Here is a 19,141-nt window from a genome sequence, read left to right as displayed (position 1 = left end):
CTCAAGTTAAATAGGTATTTTGGTTCTTCAGATCACTCAGCTTGTGCGTTTAAAAAAACGGTGCGTTATTGACGTGAAACAAGGTCTCTTCTTTATTCTGAAATTCTCTGTACATTTTGGAATATTGCTCTCACATTACAGAATCCTAATCAGTGGCTTCTCTCTTCATAACATTGACTCAAAGTCTACACTCTTTCTCTTTTTCTACAGGTATTATTTCGGTCACTGCTCCGTTGATATAAAAACTGAGACTCTCTCCTTCCCTCAAGACAACGTGGTAGCACTCGTTAGGCAACCCCTTCCCACTCTGTGCTGCCGATCTCTAGTACTATTTTTCTGCTTACGTTCTCCATTTGTCTAAGAGTAGAGTCTATCACTATTTCGGGGTCAAAACTCAAGTCGTTTATATATACAGAAAATTGTAAGAATTTATATTTACGTGGTTATAAAAACCTTGGTCGTCTCTCTCTCTCTCTCTCTCTCTCTCTCTCTCTACGGCCCATTTTTTTTTTTTTTTTATCTCATGACACGACTTCCGCTCTATAATGTTCGCTTGACAGGTATATGACGTATGGTCGCATGGCGGATCTTGTATTTCTTTCCCCCCATCCATTTCCTCTCTCTCTCTCTCTCTCTCTCTCTCTCTCTCTCTCTCTCTCTCTTAAGCCAAAGGTTAGCTGGCAAGAGACCGAGGTGCCACGCCGCTTGCGAATATGTTGGGCAATCGGCCGACCTTTTTCGCTCTACGGATTAACTGCAGAGAGAAGGAAGGGAAGAAGGTTGCTTATTTCTCTCTCTCCGTTGCGGGAAGACGAGATTTCCAGATTTTCTGTTTTCTGTCTGTCTGCCTGTTTGTCTGCTTGTGATTATATTTACATGTTGTAATCCCATTTAGAACCGGCCACTGTCGTAATTATTTACGTCGCATTTTTTAGTTAATTTCGGCTTCGGTGGAATTTTCAGTTCTGTATGTATTTTCTCACTAGACCACTTCGAAACTCTCTCTCTCTCTCTCTCTCTCTCTCTCAGATAAGATAAGATAAGTGGGCACACGACGTCTCCTCGGATGGACTAAGTTATACGTCTTTGAGACATCCTAATCCTTGTAACTCTCTCTCTCTCTCTCTCTCTCTCTCTCTCTCTCTCTCTAAGCTCAATGTTAGGCTTCACAAAACACATCTAATGTTGGAAAATAAATTTCTAACCATATGACAAACATTCGCTACCATAGGATTAATGAAGAGGCGCTCATCTCTTTAGTCTAAGGAAAAGTAGAAGGAAGTGACGAACGAAATTCCTTATCTATCCTATGAAAGGCGAAATGAAAGAAGGAATGTCTTTAGGAATCAAGAGAAAACGAAAACACGGACTTTGTGTCAAAGTCTTGCGGTCAAGTTGATTGTGTAAATAGACCTAGTTCCGTGGGAGATTTCAAATAATGTTTTTGATGTTGTTGTTGTTGTTGTTAGAGTCCAGGCCTTGTGCCAGCAGAAGACACAATTATTTATGTCACAGAGATCAAGTCATTCAAAGCTCATCATATGGCTTAAGATAATCCCCATTCATCATGTAAATATCATTTGCTGTCATACATCCTGAAATAAAGATGAAACATCGTCATTGGAAGTTAGTATTTATGGCAACGAATGTTTTAATAACCATGTGAGACGTATTTTCCTTTCCAACAAGCTGAAGGCTGTTAGATTTTGCATTGAAATTTAGTACAATGTTCCAGAGGTTTTTTTAACGTGTACCTTTCGTTATGTGTATTATATTAATAGATAATTACTAGATTTCTTTATTTATTTTTCTATCATCATATTCATAATGGTGCCGGCAGAATTTCAGTCTACTGACATGTCTGCATTTGCTTTCGTGTGCTTGCACTCGCTTGTGTATCCGTGTTTGTGTGTGTGTGTGTGTGTGTGTGTGTGTGTGGAAAGACCATTCCACTCTGTACCATGATACGCCACGGTCGTCTGTTTTCATTCCACCCTTATCTCACCATTTCTTTGCAGTTTATTTTGGCGATGGTCGCAGTAATATCTCTGGTTGGTCTATTTCAGCGACAAGCAGCACGTTCTGTATATGCGTGTCATTTTAGGCTATTTTCACCTTTGAGTTTATTATGAAATCATTAAATGTCAACCAGACAGAAAACTTGAAAGTAAAGTATACCGCAAATGTTTCTTTAACAGTCTTGTTTGCTAAAAGAGAGGCGAAAAGTAAGACAGGGAAAACAACGAAAGTGTGTACCCTCGACAGCTAAGAAATACAATATCCACTTTATATCTTACGAGCATACAGCGCATACCGCTCGGACAGGTATTTTGGGGTCTTGTACCGTAATGGTGACCAAAAAACGTGGTAAAATATATAAAAATAATTTCCTCTTTTTTTCCTTCTTTTTAAGCAGGTGCCGTTTAAGGCAAGGAAAATTGCGCACGAAAACTTTAAATCGTAGATGGTCGATGGTGAAAGTGAGATAAACTTCAGATGAGAGATCGATCTACTTAAGGAAAAGGATTCGGGGTTAGGGGACGATGTCAGTCATATTCTGAAAATGCAGACTATGGAGGCGGAAGTGCGTATCCAATAACCAAAACAACAGTGGGACTTCATCATCAAGAAGGCTTATGTGAACTTTTGGCACCGTGGCCCTACTCAGCACCTACACCGCCGCCAGCTTCTATTTTACTTATTCAACTCATTTTAAAGCCATGGAGGACTTATTAATGTGAAACACTGTCACTGTAGATTTAGTAAATATTGTCTAGAGGTCATAACTATTGTCCTAAGAAAAAATAAAAGCAAGATAACGAGAAAATTGCTCAACAAAAATTCGAAGATTTGCAGAAGCGTGAGAACTGAGCGTAAAATCTGAGAAAGTTTCACACGTTTCGTTTCTTCCCTAAATAACTGTAAACTTTGAGAGACCGAAAACTTACAGGCCGAAGTCTAACTCTTTTGAAATGACAATAAGTAAAAATTTAAGTTAAAGGATTTCTCATTATGATACATTCTTTATATTTGTGTTCAAAATATAGTAGATGTAGTGTAAAATTATTTTAATAACTAAGTAAGAGGTTCTATAGTTAAGAGAGTAAAGTATTGGAACATTGTTATGGACAATTGGACATCCGGGAACCCAACATGGCAGCCTGGTAGAGCTGCATGTCTGCTCCTAGCAAAAAATTCCATTCTGGTGTAGATTAAGACCGTGCAGCGTGTATGCAGCGCTCCCACAGGACCGTCTCACATTAACAAACCAGCAGGTAATGAAAAACTGGAGAAGAAATCGGTAAACGAGTAATTAAAAGAGGAGAGAAACTAAATGAGGAGGTGTGTCGGGTCGGGTCATGTTTGTTTGTTTGTTTGCCAGGAGGGAACATCTCATCGTCTTGCGGGAACAATGTACCACCAATATTGAATTCTAAACTTACCATGGCATGTTTCCGGTCGTCTCAGAGTCATTTAATGGACGAGAAGAGATTTGGTTTAATAAATATCATAATTTATTGCTCGGCAGTCGCGAAATAAAGCAAATCCCGAACTTCTGTTTGGTTCGAGTTTTTGAAAAGTTTGCAAAATGACCCTTATTGACGAAGGTGATAATCTCCCAACGTGCTCTTTCTCTTCGGAGAATTTCATCACAGAAAACATTTACGGACAATTTGAACACTGAAGTGTGTGTAGTGTGCGTGAAAATATAAATATCTTGGCTATTGATGAACCATTTCCAGGTAGGTTTATTGACCTCGGGTCTTGTTCCTTCGTAGCTGCCTTACCCCCAAGTTAAGTTGGTTTCTTAATAAACCTATTGAGTTCTGTTAAATACTCATATGTAAATGCATCATTTGAATTGCAAAGCTCTGTTTGTAACACAGGTGTTAACTCATTCTATTCAAGCCTAAGGTAGACTGGTTTTTCATGGCCTCCGTAGACATTACCTATTGTGAAGCCTAGCCTACCCCCAGTCTTAAGCTGTAACGTTTCCTGTATTAAAAAGTTATCCCAAAAGTAATTTTTCTCCCTGTCTTGACATTCAACCAAATTTCCCTGCACGGGAGAGACTAGGGTAAATGACCTAGCGGCGACTTAGTGGCCCCCGATCCCAGAATGCAGCCACTTTCCCGAAAAAGTTCTTGAATTCCCTGCCTTGAGCATCTCTCAAGAATTGTGGCCCCTCCAGGCAGCACAATGTGACCTCTATACTCTTCTCGAAGTACTTATTGGCATCCTAGGTAGTGCTTTTTCGGGAAGTGGCCGCGTTCCGCGACCAATGCTGCTAAGTTGCCGCTCGGTCATTTACCCTAGTGTTTTGTAAATTGGGGTAATATGAAAAGTAGGTGGTCACAAATTAGATTTTGAATTTACCTGGGAAGCAAAGCCTCCATGGCCAGTCTAAGAGACAGTGTCCAAGGTTAGGTTAGGCTAGGTAAGTTAGATTAAGTTATATTCCCTCAGGGTATTTCTACAGAAGCAATCCGCACGGACTGCAAGGAATGTAACCGTGGATACGACATCCACTAGGGATTGGGCCGTCCAATGTATTTCGCCGTGTTTAGTACTGGACCCCGGGGGGGTTAATTACAGTCGTCCAAATAAATATTACTTAAAATTCTTGTTCAGTAAGTAAAACTGCATAGAAAAACCGCAGCTGCCGTAGTCTAGACCGCCGCGGATAAGTACCCTAGATCTACCTCCCTCAGAAGTGCCTACTACAAAAATAATTATTTGGCCTATAGTATCCGTTACTTTCTGCTCGGCATTTGCTCTTTGTAGATTGTGTAAAGATAAAAAAAACTTGAGCCAAATTCTGATGCTGAAATGTTGGCTGTATCCTAAAGGCTAGGAAGATGGTAACAGCCTTAAGCAATAATTGACCAAGGCTAGTTTATGAGTGGCGATTACAAGAAATTAAACCATCTCGTTCAGGCAGGGTGCTACGCTCTACTGTGGGATGGTTTAGGTTAGGTCATAGATTCAATTTACTTTTGTAGCTTAGCGAAGGCTAGCTTATAATTCTGAGCTCAGATAGGTATTAGTTTGGTTGCCTAATTATAATAAGTGACATCCCATTAGTCATCAGTTGGCATATTCTTGTCCTGTCCGAGTAATGCGAAGCCTATTATCTTATCTGACTTACATTACCATGGCTGTTTGTCTGAGGCTTGCCTAGATGCACACACCTGTTGTAGCCTAGGTCACAGGCTAAGATTTTATACAATTTCACAGTGGGATTGGTTGTCTGTTATGTGAACTATGCTATGTAAGAGAGAGAGCGAATGAGTACTACTAGCCTAGCCTTATTGTTAAGAGCCTGAGTGAGGTAGGGTGGAGCTTCACTTCAAGGATTTGTAAAGAGTGCTGATGCAATAGAGCTGTTAGGAGAGAGAGACTGAGAGGAATTCACTTTTGGAAAAATTCTTCTACCTCTATACCAAAGTCTCAGTTTTTCATCAGGAATGGTAATAATATCCTGAGTGATGTTTAACTAGGCTAGTGTGCACCAGTGTCGCTAAACTAATTCCTGTTTGGGAGGTTGTAGTTTGGCTGGTTTTTACAATCTGTTTTAAATAAACAGCAAATTAGCCAACCCATAGTAGACTGCAGGAATAAATTAGTTTCTTGCTGCTGGTGCATGAGCCATACGGTTTTTCAACTACTATTCATATGTTTTATGCATTTTGTGATACGATTGGTGGTGCAGACCTGTTTTATATTTTAACAACTTGTCTTTTAAACAGTTAAGGGGATCACAGCGGCAAATAAATTTTTGATGGAGGGAACCAAAAGCAAGGGAATTGTAACATGAATATAAGAAAATTTGAATTAAGACAGTTTTAGACATTTATTGTTCATGTGAGTATAATCGGTAATAATCTCCACCATAAATATGAAGCAGGAATATTTATGTAGGGTAACGATAGAGATACTACTGATCCTAACCTAGTAAGTCGGCCCCCATGACCTATCGTGACGTAATATTCTGTAAACTGTACAGTGAAATACAAGGATGCAACATACCTAACCTAGGGTACTGGATCATATCTTCTCCCAATTCTAACCTCACTTAGACTCATAGAGTGAAATACAGGGTTACATCCTAATCTAACCTAACATAGGGTGCTGGGTCCTACCTTGACAAGGGTTCTGTCAGACCCACTAATCCTAACCTGGCCTAGAGGGTCATAAGTCACAAAGTGAAAAGCAGGAATATGGCCCTACCTAATCATAGATGGGATGTCGAGTCATATCTAACAAGTTAGTTTGCTTTGAACCCCTTCCCCCATATCATTGCATGCACATGACAAAATGCTTACCCCAAGCTTGATAGGTCGACGCCTGTGGTTTGCCAGAAATTGGGTGTACTGTGCTTGCAATAGGCCTATTTCTATCAAAAGTTCCTTCAAATGAAGTAAGGGAAAACAGAATGGACAAAGTTTTTTTTCACATGGGATCATAAGCCTTGTAAAGAAAAAGTTGTGAAAGAAATATCGCTTCCTTTTAGTTGTAATGACAGGTTGAATATAAGATGCATTCGATTGAGACACCTTGTGGCTAAGGGAATTTTCATGCTGGTTTAGTGTAGTAGTCAGTGTTGTGCACATTTTGTTCTTTTTTGTTTTGACGATTAAATATAGTTATCTGTAATTTGTTTCACCCAAATGCACCTTTATTAGTATTCTGTAAAAAAAATTATAACCCAACACTAGCTATTATAGATTTGTATGAAGAAACTTGACAAAATGCTAGGTTATACTTTTGGGTGCTGGTATCCATTGGGTTGTAAAGTCAGTGATCTTTTTCAGGTTATTGTATGTTTAAGCATGACCATTGTTGATTTTTCAGTTGTTAGGATTGCCAAAATATTTCATATCCCTTTGATTTTATTGGTTGATTGGATTAATTGTTCATGTGAAACCTTGTCATGCATCACCATTTATGCTTGTGAATAAATATCCTCTTTGTGAATTTGAATGATCTTTGTTAGTTTTTGTAAAAAAAAAATAAATCGGTGGTTTAAGTTTATTTTTAAGTTGGTCTTAACATTCTATATTACAGAGCACGTCAACCATCCTGATAACTACCTAAATCTTCAAATCAACAATAATGCCTATTGCTAAGCAATTACCCGATTGGTGAGATGTCCCTATGTTTGATTGATAACTGCATGATGTTAATGATAGAGGCATTTTGCATCCAATATTTGAACAATTGTTCATTTTTGTTCCACATGCATAGGTTAAAGATGCACCTGTTGTCTTAAAATATTCAGTCAGGCATCTGTAACAGATTTGTATTGTGTAGATCCAATGTAGTTTTTTTATTCATAATCCTTAGTGCAGGAGTGTTTGTTTTGTATCTTGTGAGCATTAAAATTTCCCCCAAAAAATACAGTGGGTAGAGTGAGTTGGGGGTTTGGAATAGATTTTGCGGAATTATTATTTGTATCTTGTGTTAATAGTATGATAGCAAATGCTTGGTGATTTTTATCCACTACTGTTTGATTTGCTCTTTGTATTAGGATAAGCTGCTGTATCCATTACATGCTGTACTTTCCAAAGCATGCTTTAATCTTTGGTGTGCTTACCTCCGTAAGCATTGACTTTGTACAGGAAATCTGTGAAGAGAAACTGACCATCTCTGATGAGATTTGAATCCATGCATACTTGGTGAAAGAGGCAGCTGTAAACTGATATACTTTGAAGAAGGGTATATGTCTTTCACCTCATACATAATTGAATCAGAATTGTTTTGTTGGTGCCCGAGTTTGACATGATTCCATCTCTTTGGAACAAATGAACAATTGTTTTTAAATCTATGTACTGTAATATGTTTGAACAGTTTTTTTTTATATGACTGTCATTATATAAAATGATACCAGTGCCCATTCCCTAGTGTTGTGAACTATGTTTTGTGCTGCATTGGATGTCAACTTTTAGAATTTTTCATGTCTTGTCTTAGTTGTTGGACATCTTGTTGATGTGTGTGTTATTGTAGTGCAGCTACTGTATTTCAGCTGATATCTATTCTTTCTTTACTATTCAGATTTTTATGAAGTTTTGCAAACAATTCCTGTGCTTATGGGGCAATGCTGTGTAGTTGTTATTTTAGCTTGAAATCACGCTCCTCGTACAATGGCTTTCTAGTACTATTTTAATGTTATGTCTGATTTGTTCATTCATAGTTTAGTTGATGGTACGTATTAGGTTTGGAATTTGTCAGGTCAACTTTACTAGTGCACATCTTTGAATAATGTACAGTAGCAGTTTAGATTTAAAATATAAACTGGTTGATGCATTTTTATTTCATTTTAGTATTGATGCTTGTAAGTGGTACTTAATAAAAATAATTAACTATTGCATTGGGTGCATCAGTTTACAGCTTCATAAATACTATGCAAGATTTTGTGCTTAGATCAGGTTAGAGTTCTAGTTCTGTTACATGGCTGTTCTCTGTTCATAATCTCCTCAATTTTAAGTAACGCCAGAGATTTTTTAATGAGAACTGAATTGGTAGTCACTGGCCAAGATATTTTCATGGGCCTCTGTTAAGATATTGTATAACATTCTACTTAACTCTTTGAGGTTTTGCTGAGGTCGAAACTTTGTCTGGTAAAGTACACAGTTTTTCCAGGTTATTGCATATGAAATTAGAAGATAATATTCTTCATGGTTGCATAACTGTTAAGGGGGCTTTTATGGTGATTGGGTGTTAGTAGGTGACTGAAATCAATGGGGGAATCTCCTGCTCATGTGATCTTTCCCCTGCATATCTTGGAATTTTGTGTTCATTTTGATTTAGAAATAATTGCATATTCAGTGCTGTGATTGTATTGATCACCGTTGCTTCCAATGCCTGCAATGTAGACAGTCTATGTAAAATTCTAACATTGTTTTTACTTCTACAAATTAAATCCAGCCTTTTTCTTATAGTTCTCATCCAAATAGGAAGTTGTACATATAAACTATTTGTGTTAAGACATATTATGCTGGAGTGAATGGAAATGAAGAATTCCCTTAATCCCCTTTTGATAGCTTTTGTCAACTATGAGAAGACATTTAGCAGTAGTACTTGCAGGGTTATAATCAACATGATATCCCAGTTAGATACTGTTTACTGGTATGTTGAAGTCTTATCAAGTAGATTTGTAGCAAATTATGGGGTGTTACGAGAAGGATTAGATTGCAATAACAATAGAAAAGTGACATTTATTATATATGAAAAATGCCCCGGTACTTATAAAGAAAGCTTGCTTAATAAAATGCATCATTTATCAAGAGAGGTTATACTTATGCTAAATCAAGAAGCAGGAATAAGGGAGGCAGAATGTGCTCAAAAGGATGAAATAACACTTGACTGAGAAGGGAACAATGAGGCTGAGCCTTATAGATACATATTTAGGAACAAAGACATCTAGTACAATCCCCCTCAAACTAAAATTGAATGGTAGTGTACAATGAGCGGATCGCATAGTGGAGGGGCATAATAGGCTTGGAAATCAAGCAAACAAAGTGCATAGAAATGTATGATTATACTTTAGCTGGTTTTATGTTGTATTTGGACATGAGTCATGGTATAACAGGGAAACTTCAAAAGATTGTCAACTTGATGATAATGCTTTAGTAATATTAGTAGTTAGATGGCAAGATAGAGCAAGAAATACTGTGAGGGAAATGACAGAAGTTCTTTATGTAGGTGGGATACTAATGAAAGGTAGTTGTGTGTTTGTAGATATTTCATTTGTCTGCTTTTTGCATTGTTCTCTCACTTGTGCCAATATTTATTAATGCAAACTTCCATATTGTAATGTCCGTACTTGTTTAGCTGTCTAGAAAGGACTCTTCATGGTGTTGATCTCAAAAATTGAGATGGCTTGAAAATGTAAATAAGAAGGGAAGAGGAACAATTGGTCAGAAAAGCTGTAGATTCGCAGCAGTAGGAAGACTGGAAGTCTGGGAAATTATAGAGAAAGGAGTAGATGAAGACATGGTGGTATTTTGGGCCCAGAGGGTGGTAGAGAACTCATTTCATGTCTATCCCTTTCTAGAGAAAAGGTGACAAAAACTTTCAAGATGGAGGTAGTTACATAATTATTCACCGTGTACTGTATTGCACTGAACATAGTAAATTGTTAACTGTTTAAAGAAAGTCACTGCTGTATAGATATTGTACAGTTCAGCCAAGATTTACTTTTGAGTTGAAAGATTCCTGGCAACTTTTTTCATTTCAGTGAGGTGTAAAGTAAATTGAATAAGGTGAAAGTATGGGAAAATAACCTTAATAAGATAAAGAAGGATAGCCATATAACAAGGTTATTTTTTCCAATTAATGATTTAATAATTGTTTACAAGAAGTGCTCCAAATTTGAGATAATTATCTGTTCAGTGTTGTAGATGGTGTGCTTATCTATAAATCATTGCTATGCTTTAACATCCTTCTGCATGACAAAGCTTTATTTTTGTTTTTGGTGACACAGCTTGTACAAGCTGTAAAGTATACTATGTTAGTTTTACCAGATCACTGATGTGATTAACAACTCTCCTAGGGCTGGCCCAAAGGATTAGATAGTTTTTACGTGGCTAGGAACCAATTGGTTAGCAACGGGACCTACAGTTTATTGTGGGATTCAAACCACAATATATCAAGAAATTAATTTTTAATCACCAGAAATAAATTCCTCGGATTCCTTGTTGGCAGAGTGGGGAATCGAACTTGCAAGCACGTAAGCCACTCATCCAACGAGGATCTAAACAAGCTGTAAGAGCTAGAAAACCATGGAAACATGGATGAAGACCTGGACCAAGATAGGATTCAGGCAAAAGGGTCACAAAAGTAGTGGAGAAAACTCATTTCATGGGTAACCCCATAATGTGAAACCTGATGTAAAAGGTCATTCATGGATGGTGATTGAAACCTAGTTTTTAAATGAACTTTACCTATATTATATAGCTTTTACTTCCACATAAGTGGCAGTAAAAACTATTCAGATACTTAATGGAGTGGAGAGGTAAATATTTAAAAAATAAATCTTATATTAAGTATTTATGTTTCATTTATTTTTTCATTTTGTTCACAAATTTTTCTGATAATGCTTATTGTTGTATATATAGAATTACATGGAATTTTTGGTTGCTGCCTGAATTGGTAGTGCCAGCCAGTCTTGCACATCCATCTAGTGCAACTCATTCTTTGCTCTTAAATTTGCATATGTTTATGAGCATTTGAAATATTTTGTATTACCAGATTTTTGTGACTTAAAGCTACAAACTATTGCTTTACTTATTGTCCTAGTAACTCAGGTCGGTGTATTTTATTTTATAGCAAATCTGTGCTTATGAGTTCAGAACAGGTTACTGGGGGATTTGTTTGTAACCTGGTGACTTTTTTAACAGATGCCACAACCTGGAAGGGTTTTGAATATATTTGACTGTTAGGGTGTTTTTATGTGTCTGGGTCTTTTGTTTTTTATAAGACTTTGGCATTTAATACTGTTTCAGTTTTACGTAAATACATTGTTTTAGGACAAGTTAATGTTTTTGTGGAAATGAAAAGTAATCCCATACAGCTTTCGTCAACCTGTAATGGGTTAATGAATTAATGAGTATTGTGCGTTCTCTATAAATATAGGAGGCTTGTTGTTATGAGTAGCAAAATATCTGGAAAATTAAGTAAACCTGTCTATAATTCCCAAATAGCTGAGAGAATTCAAAAAGTTTTGCCAGGATAGGGCACTGTAAAGACTCCACAGGTCACCATGACTTAACCCCTTGTAGATTTCGTTGTTATTTAGTTGGTACTAAATGGTTTTTAACAATATGCACATCCATTATCCAGAATTGTTAGTCATAGACAACTTTGCTTAATTTACTCTGCTTTTTCAGGATGGAGAGCGCAGGGAACATCGGTTCCCGGCGGAGGGAAGGGAAAAAGTATGCTGTGGAAGATGAAGCATTAGATCGGATTGCTAAAGAGGTGAGTTGTAAGTATATATTGTGAGGTGCACATATAAGATATATGAAACGTTTGTTCAAATCTTCAAGAGTACAGTATATAGTAATTATTTATTTACTGTGCCTTTCTTCTTGTTAAGTGATTTTTTATAGGAATTATTTAGTGTGCCTTTCTTCATGTTTTGTGGTTATTTCTAAGGAGTATAATTTTGAAATACTATGAGGCTAAAATAAAAAAAAAATAACTTGGTGGATTATAATGATTATTAACTAGACTATGGTGTTCAAGTTTAAGGCAGTTGTAGGGCTCCTCTAAGGTTGTTTTCTTGAATGAGAAATTAGAACATTAGAGCGAGATAGTAAACGAATGACAACCTCTAGTGGCAAGAAACCAGAGAACAATGAAAGGTAAATTAAAAGAAGCTGAAAGGACACTGCAGAGAACCTTTAGTATCATTAACAGTTTGCCATGTAAGGCCCAGGTCATAAGGTATGCTGGTATTGTCTTCCTCCTTTGGTGTGTGTACCTAGAATATGTATACTTTTTGAGTGGCAGTAATTTGTTTCACCTTTCCTGCTGTATTGTATTGTGATGGATGAGTAAAAAATTGTAAATAGTTGCACATACTGCTTTCTCTAGATGTAATTTATTTGGAAAAAATCAACTTGACCACAAGACAAATTGACACTACATAAGTTTTAGTTCTTTTAAAGATTATCAGTGTACATGTGAAAGATTACCTAGACTGGTAATAACAACATGAGAAATTAACATGGTATAACTCATACATAGTGAATTAGTACGTATATGTAGGTTTCAGAAAAGAAATTTAAGGAAGAAACCCATACATACTTAGTGAGTTATTTGTGAAGTTCAGAGAATTATAGTTTAGAAATATATTTCAAGTAAATTTGCAAGATCCTAATGCTAAAAATTTGGCAAAACTATTAAAAGAGATTAAGAAGAATCCTTCCCAGTCCTCCAAAACATATACTCAACACTGGGAAGGAAACCATCCTACAAGAAGAAAAAAAAAATTTACGAAACTTTTCTGTGGATGTTGTATTAGAATTCAGTCCTTTAAAAAGAGTACATTTCTTTTGACATCATTAATCACCTGTTGCTATATGCATGAATTTATTACATCGAAATTATCTTGGGCAAAAGAGTTATGCTTCAGCATAGTACGATACCTTATTTTTGTCACCGTTAAATTTCATAGTAGGCCATGTCTTTGGAGGCTCAGACAGTGTGTAATAATAGGTTAATGTTGGTACACACCAAATAGAAATTATTAAGCCTGTGATTAGATCAGTATAGTGGTATATGATTACAAGTTATGATACTGCTGAATGATGATGGTATTTAATGGGTAGTATTATGAAAATGAAATCCTGAATAGGATATTAGTTGTATGGAGGATTAGAATAGCTGTTCATTCTAGATTATGCCAGCCTTGTGCTGGGGAGGTGCTTGCTAAAGGACAACCTGTGAAAATGTAGCTGAGAAGGGTAATTGATGTGGTAGCGGTTGAATCCATTGAACAATATTTGATATTGTTCAGATGAAGTGGATGGGGGTGTTTACCAGAGAGAATGCTGGAGCGCTGAGAGAAAGCACAGGAAAAATACTAGGTTGGGTCGAAGGGTGTTAATTCAAAGGACTATATGTCCCCCTGGATGTCACATCAGTTGATTAATTATGCAAATACATGGAATGTAAACGATTATTGCTACATGAAAGTTTTATGTAGAAGAACATTATCTCCACTCAACCCAGTTTGGTTCCCAATATGGGGTTGACCATAAATTCATTATCCAACTCCAAGGATAAAATCTGAAAAGAATTTCAGAGCAAATGGATAGCAGTTTTAATTTTCTTTGTCAAATAAGTCTCCAAGAATGTTTACACTACGTGTATTCTTGTTCATTAAGTATGAAATATGGTTAATCTGGGGAGATGATTCCTATTCCTTGTCTGTCTTCAATCCACCTTGGATTGTGGTATGTCATCATTGCCACTTACTCTTATGCAAAAAGAATGTTCTTAGCTTAAAGTTGTAGGAAGCTGGAAACAATTTTATTGGGAATTGTGTAAAATATGAAATAGAAATACCAAAGTAATTATCAGTGTGAACTGTGCTGATTCACTGAATCAACTATACTCTGTTTTTTCCATCTGTCCATCCGCCTATGGTGTTTGCGTATGGTAACACTGCGTCCTGGGCTTTAGATCGTTACATTCAGCTTACATTCAACAATAATAACAATATCCCATTTCGAATATTAACGGTGTAATTTGCATACAGTAAATTATTAAAACATTTTTCAGTTGCAATTTACACCCAGATATCCTTTTATTTACCTAAAACTTACACATAGTGTAACTATTTAAAGCCTGGGATGCAGTGTTACCATACAAAAACACCACAGGCGGATGGACAGATGGAAAAAACCAGAGTATAGTTTGTTTATTTGATGAGTTGTTGATTACAGTGTTGACCTCATGTTGTCACAAGCTTTTAGGGGGTTCCATCCCTTTGTTGTCATGCTACCAAAGTAAGAACTTGGAAGGCACATTGAGTAAGAATTGGGAATATATCTGTGAGTTTTATTATATCAACACTAGTTGGATAAATTGCTTTGTAAAATTAGCAGAAGCCTAAAGATCAATATGCTTCTCTTTTGCTTGGTCATCATCTTTTATTACTGACAGATCAGAGGAAAAAAGGATTTCTTATTTATCCTTTTTTTGTATCAATTATCTCTTTAGAGAGTAACCAGTGAATTGGGGCTTTTGAATCTTCAGATCTGCTGTGACATCTTCAGTAATTTCAGAGAGGACAAAATTCTTTTCTGATGACCTCTTCCAAGTTTGAATAGAGGAAAAATGATTTCAACGAATTCCTCTCGAGCTTCAGTCCAGCGTTGTCTGCTGTGCTTTTATCCTTTCACATGCTACTGTGTAGGCTACTGATTTTCTTTTGACGAATTGTTTGTGGATCTTGAAGCCACTTGGTAAATTTACCCCTGATTGAGAATCCCTGCTCTTAGAAGAATTTTAAGCAGTGGCCAGTCAATCACATTAGTAGTAAATGTCATCTGTAATTAATAACTTATAAAATTAAAGGTAATGTAATATATGCAGTATGTGGATGAGTTTTCGATAAAATTTGTCATAGTAAACTTATCCTCAGCATTTGCTCTGAAGCTAATAGATATCAAAATTTTGTCAGTCAGCTTCCAATTCTCTCAAGGAAATTTACAAACTGGTAGTAAATTGGAAGAATGATAAAATTATTGGTGAGACTACCTAATGCATGTGGATTTTTTTAGACATCTTAGTTGGAAAGCTTAAATTTAATCAACTAAAAGCTAAAAGATTTTCATAAGTAACATGGGGTGATAACAGGTCAACCTTCATGTCATGAAGCAGCAGTTCTACCAATATCTGCCTAAAGACTTTAAATTCATTTCATTATTGATTCTGAATATGCACTACAGCTTAAAAATCTTATAGCAAATCTAGTGAGGCTGTTTAAAGTGCTGTTAACATTTTGTTACCCACATATATACTTCCTTAGCTTAAAAGATAATGCTGTGGTTTTTACACTTTATGTGTACCTGACAGATGTTTTTGGTCATTTATCTTACTATTTAATTCAATTTATACAATTGTACAATCGTGATATTTGTTTCAGTTTATGCAGTTATGCAACCATGTGATATTTGTCATATTGGTCACCAGTGAAAGGAACTTTGCCAGTTGGTGTAGTACTGATTTATTTCATTTTTGTTTTTAATTTTTTACTGAGGAATGAATATTAGCTTGTCAAAGTAAATTTGAATACATCTTTTTATTATAATGTTACATCTTAAAATTATTAATCATCAACAGAAACCATCCTTTTTTATAATGCAGGCACAAAATGTGTGAATTTTCATATCCCCTTTTTGTATTTTCTTTTATTTAGACAAGGTATGTACCTAACATCTGTGCAGGCTCTTGCACCCAGATCTCATGCAGTAAAGGCTAGGATTTTACTTTTTTTTGGGCAGTGATCTACTATTTTCAAGCATCACATCATTGTGCTTCACAGGACTTAACAATTTTTCTTGGCTGAATCATTTAGCTTCTAATTTGAAGATGAACATCCTCTTTTAGGAGCATGTTCCCCCCTCTGAATAGTGATTCAGGCCAAGGCATCCTGAAGGTCAGTAGGAAGTGCCTTATCTCCTATGGAGTACTTTAGCTTTTGCAGTCTCTTTGACATATCAACTACATCTAAGTAACTGTCTTGTCAGTTGTGTGAGAAGTTAATCACTTGTGTTTTTCTTGTACAGTTTCACTATGTTTCAGTGCTGAATTGCTATAAATTTCTTCATAGTTTTGTCATTATGGCTTCCAATATTTAACTGGTTGACTCCCAGCAAAGGTGAAGTGCAAGGTCACACCATTAACAAACCTTGTGGCTTCAGTAAGGTGATTGCCATTTCCAGATGTCTTCCGTTCCTTAAAAGTGTTTCCACTGTTTTTCTTCAAGTCAGCATTTGATACTAACTTTAGCCTTGGAAGTGGACATGACCTAACTGACCCACAACACCAAAAATCTCTTTCAGCTAATGTTTTCAAGTGGAACCAAAGTAAACCAATCATCAAAATGAAAAAGGAGATTTTTTTGCTTTGTTTTGTTTCAGCCAAAGGCAAAATGATGTTTGAAGATGCACCAAGGTATGGAACACCTCCATGTTCAGGTTGAGTTGATCCTGTCCAGGGAATAGAATTATGCATATGACTTCCATAATCTGCAGGTACTGGTTCTTGAAACCTTACTTTTGTATAGGTGTTTCATGCTGTGCCTTCCTTTGGAAGGTACCGTCTACTTATTGATGCAAATATTGTGTTCATTGGAAGTTCTTCGTTTTTTCTCAAATGATGTACATCTGGTATCATCTTGGGGAGCTCATCATTGTTTACTTCATTGTTATCTGTTATTTGTAGGTTTGATTTATAGTCTCATCTATTTCTGCTCATCACCATAGCAATATACCTTTTCCAATCAAGACATGTCTGAGGAGTTCTGATTATGGTGAATTGAATAGTATTCCTGACCAAGTTCCTCCCAACTAAGATTTGTTTGTCTATATTTTTCTGTGTAGCACAGAGATTCAGCTGATGGATTATTTAATTTAAAATTTCTAAAGTGAAACACTTCATGAAATAACACATGAAGTTTTTTTAATATATCGCAAAGAAATTATTCCCCAGAGGCTTTGGCATTACTTAGGATAAAAGTTGGTATTGGCAAGAGTAACTTATTGAATCTTCTTGTCCATAGAATGTGCTTTAAAGGCTGGGATGTTTTGGTTATAGTAGTGTTTGAGGAAGTTGAAGGAATGTGAATAACCTCTTAATTATCAGGAACTTTAGAAGCAGCACTTTCTCTCTTTCTTTAAATCTTCAGCTGAAACCCTTTGAGGACTAATTATAGGAAAAGGTGATGAATGAATATGAGAGAATATAAAAGATCGATACACCAGAATTCAGGAGACATCAACAGAAGGCAGGAATGGATTTGCTCCTTGCTAAAGCATTTGGAGGTCAGAAGATTCCATAACTGCATTAATTCCTCATATAAGCTGTCACAAAAATAAAATTCCTAGCAAACTTAGTATGTAGTGTTAACGCTGATACTAGGAAATGACACACAGGGATGTAGCAGCAGTCTGCTGAGTGTTGTGTGTAAGAAGAGCTAGGTTAGGTAAAGAATAGTGCAGAGGATGTTTGTCGTTGCAACAGGCATAATGAACTGTCTTTATGTCTATGCTGTAAGTCAATGTTAGAAAATATTTCTGCAGGATTCCAACTTTTTAGTTATTTTTTCATTAGTAATCCTGCCTTCTACTATGGCCAACAGTATTGGCAATAGTTACATGCTTGAAATGATAATTAAATCATATCATCAGTGACAAGGATGTACTGTACTGAAGTCTTTCAACAAACAATGACGGGATGGTTTAAAGTGGTATTCATATACATATGTGATTCAAAATGGACATAGAATTATCATAAATCTATTCTTGCATTAACAGTTATATGTACTTGTCATGTCCAAAGGAATGGGTAAAATGTTTTCAAAATATGAATGTACACCAAGAAACTTTCCACAAGTATTCTTCTTACCAAGAATAATGACATTTGTGTTAAGTGTATAACCCATACTCATCAACTGTCATGTCTTGCTTTTGTCATCAGAAGAGTCATCACTATGAACTGTCTTGTTCAATTGGTGCCATTCTTGTGTTCTTTTGCATACTGTATAAAAAGGAAAAGAATACTTATAACTAAGGAAAAATACAAAGGCATTAGGCATACTCACTTGAGTCTGCCATAACATTATTGAGGAAAAAATAAGGCAAATTTTGATACACTTCTTAATTCTTCATACTATACTGTATATGCCTGATATCACTTGAGTGCTGATGAAGTAAAAGATACAAAACTTCTGTCTCTTCATGCTTTGACTGCATGATATATGGGATATATAAATTGGTTCAGCATTCATTGTCACTTTTTCAAGGAAAGAGTAACTTGCACTATTTTTGTTTAATCTAAACTATTTTATGTACTACAGAGATAAAATTATGTTGGTAGAAAACTTGATCACTGCAGAGTGTCGTGTTGTAGACCAACTACACGTATAGTGCTAGTTGCTGAAGCTAATTTTAACTTAGAAACCAGCCATCAAAAGTGAACCGTATGTAGAGGATTACCTGTACTACACATGACTGGGAGCAAGTCAGATTGTTCTTATGTTTGCTCACAAATCATATACTCTGGCAAAAACTCAAGACACAGTAGATGAATTTTCATAACCTACAAGTACTCTTTTATCCAAAAACAAATGAGACTTGTGATATTCCTGATATATCATCCATGATCAACAAAAAGGCAGAAAAATGCACAAAGCATCAGACTTTTTTGGTATCAATATCAACATTTGACTGAGGTTAGTTTCCCTGTTTTTGACCAGTTAGTTTTCATTGCTTTTCTCTGATAGAAGGCACTAAAGTTCGTCAGGTCTGACATAAAGAGTGTTTGATAAAATCTGTTGTTTAAGAGCCAATAGAAATGTAGATGATGAAGTCGTCATGTTAGTCCATGTAGGGGTAAGATAAAG

The 19,141-nt window shown here is 36.1% G+C and overlaps 2 long non-coding RNA genes across 3 annotated transcripts in view; one reads left to right on the top strand and one right to left on the bottom strand.

The window, feature by feature from the left end:
* The window catches only part of LOC135212606 (uncharacterized), a 43,815-nt gene that overhangs the window by 5,408 nt on the left and 19,266 nt on the right, over positions 1-19,141 (bottom strand). The window lies entirely within an intron of this gene.
* Positions 2,072-17,967, top strand: LOC135212607 (uncharacterized). 2 transcript variants are annotated; one of them, XR_010313939.1, is made up of 3 exons: positions 2,072-3,275; positions 11,892-11,982; positions 14,770-17,967. It is a non-coding gene; the product is annotated as an uncharacterized LOC135212607 (long non-coding RNA). The 2 variants fall into 2 exon arrangements; XR_010313940.1 differs by lacking the exon at positions 2,072-3,275 and adding an exon at positions 7,101-7,145.

The sequence above is a fragment of the Macrobrachium nipponense genome, chromosome 41 (genome assembly GCF_015104395.2).
Source record: "Macrobrachium nipponense isolate FS-2020 chromosome 41, ASM1510439v2, whole genome shotgun sequence".
Taxonomy (NCBI): Eukaryota; Metazoa; Arthropoda; class Malacostraca; order Decapoda; family Palaemonidae; genus Macrobrachium; species Macrobrachium nipponense.
This window is presented reverse-complemented; position numbering and strand designations above follow the sequence as displayed.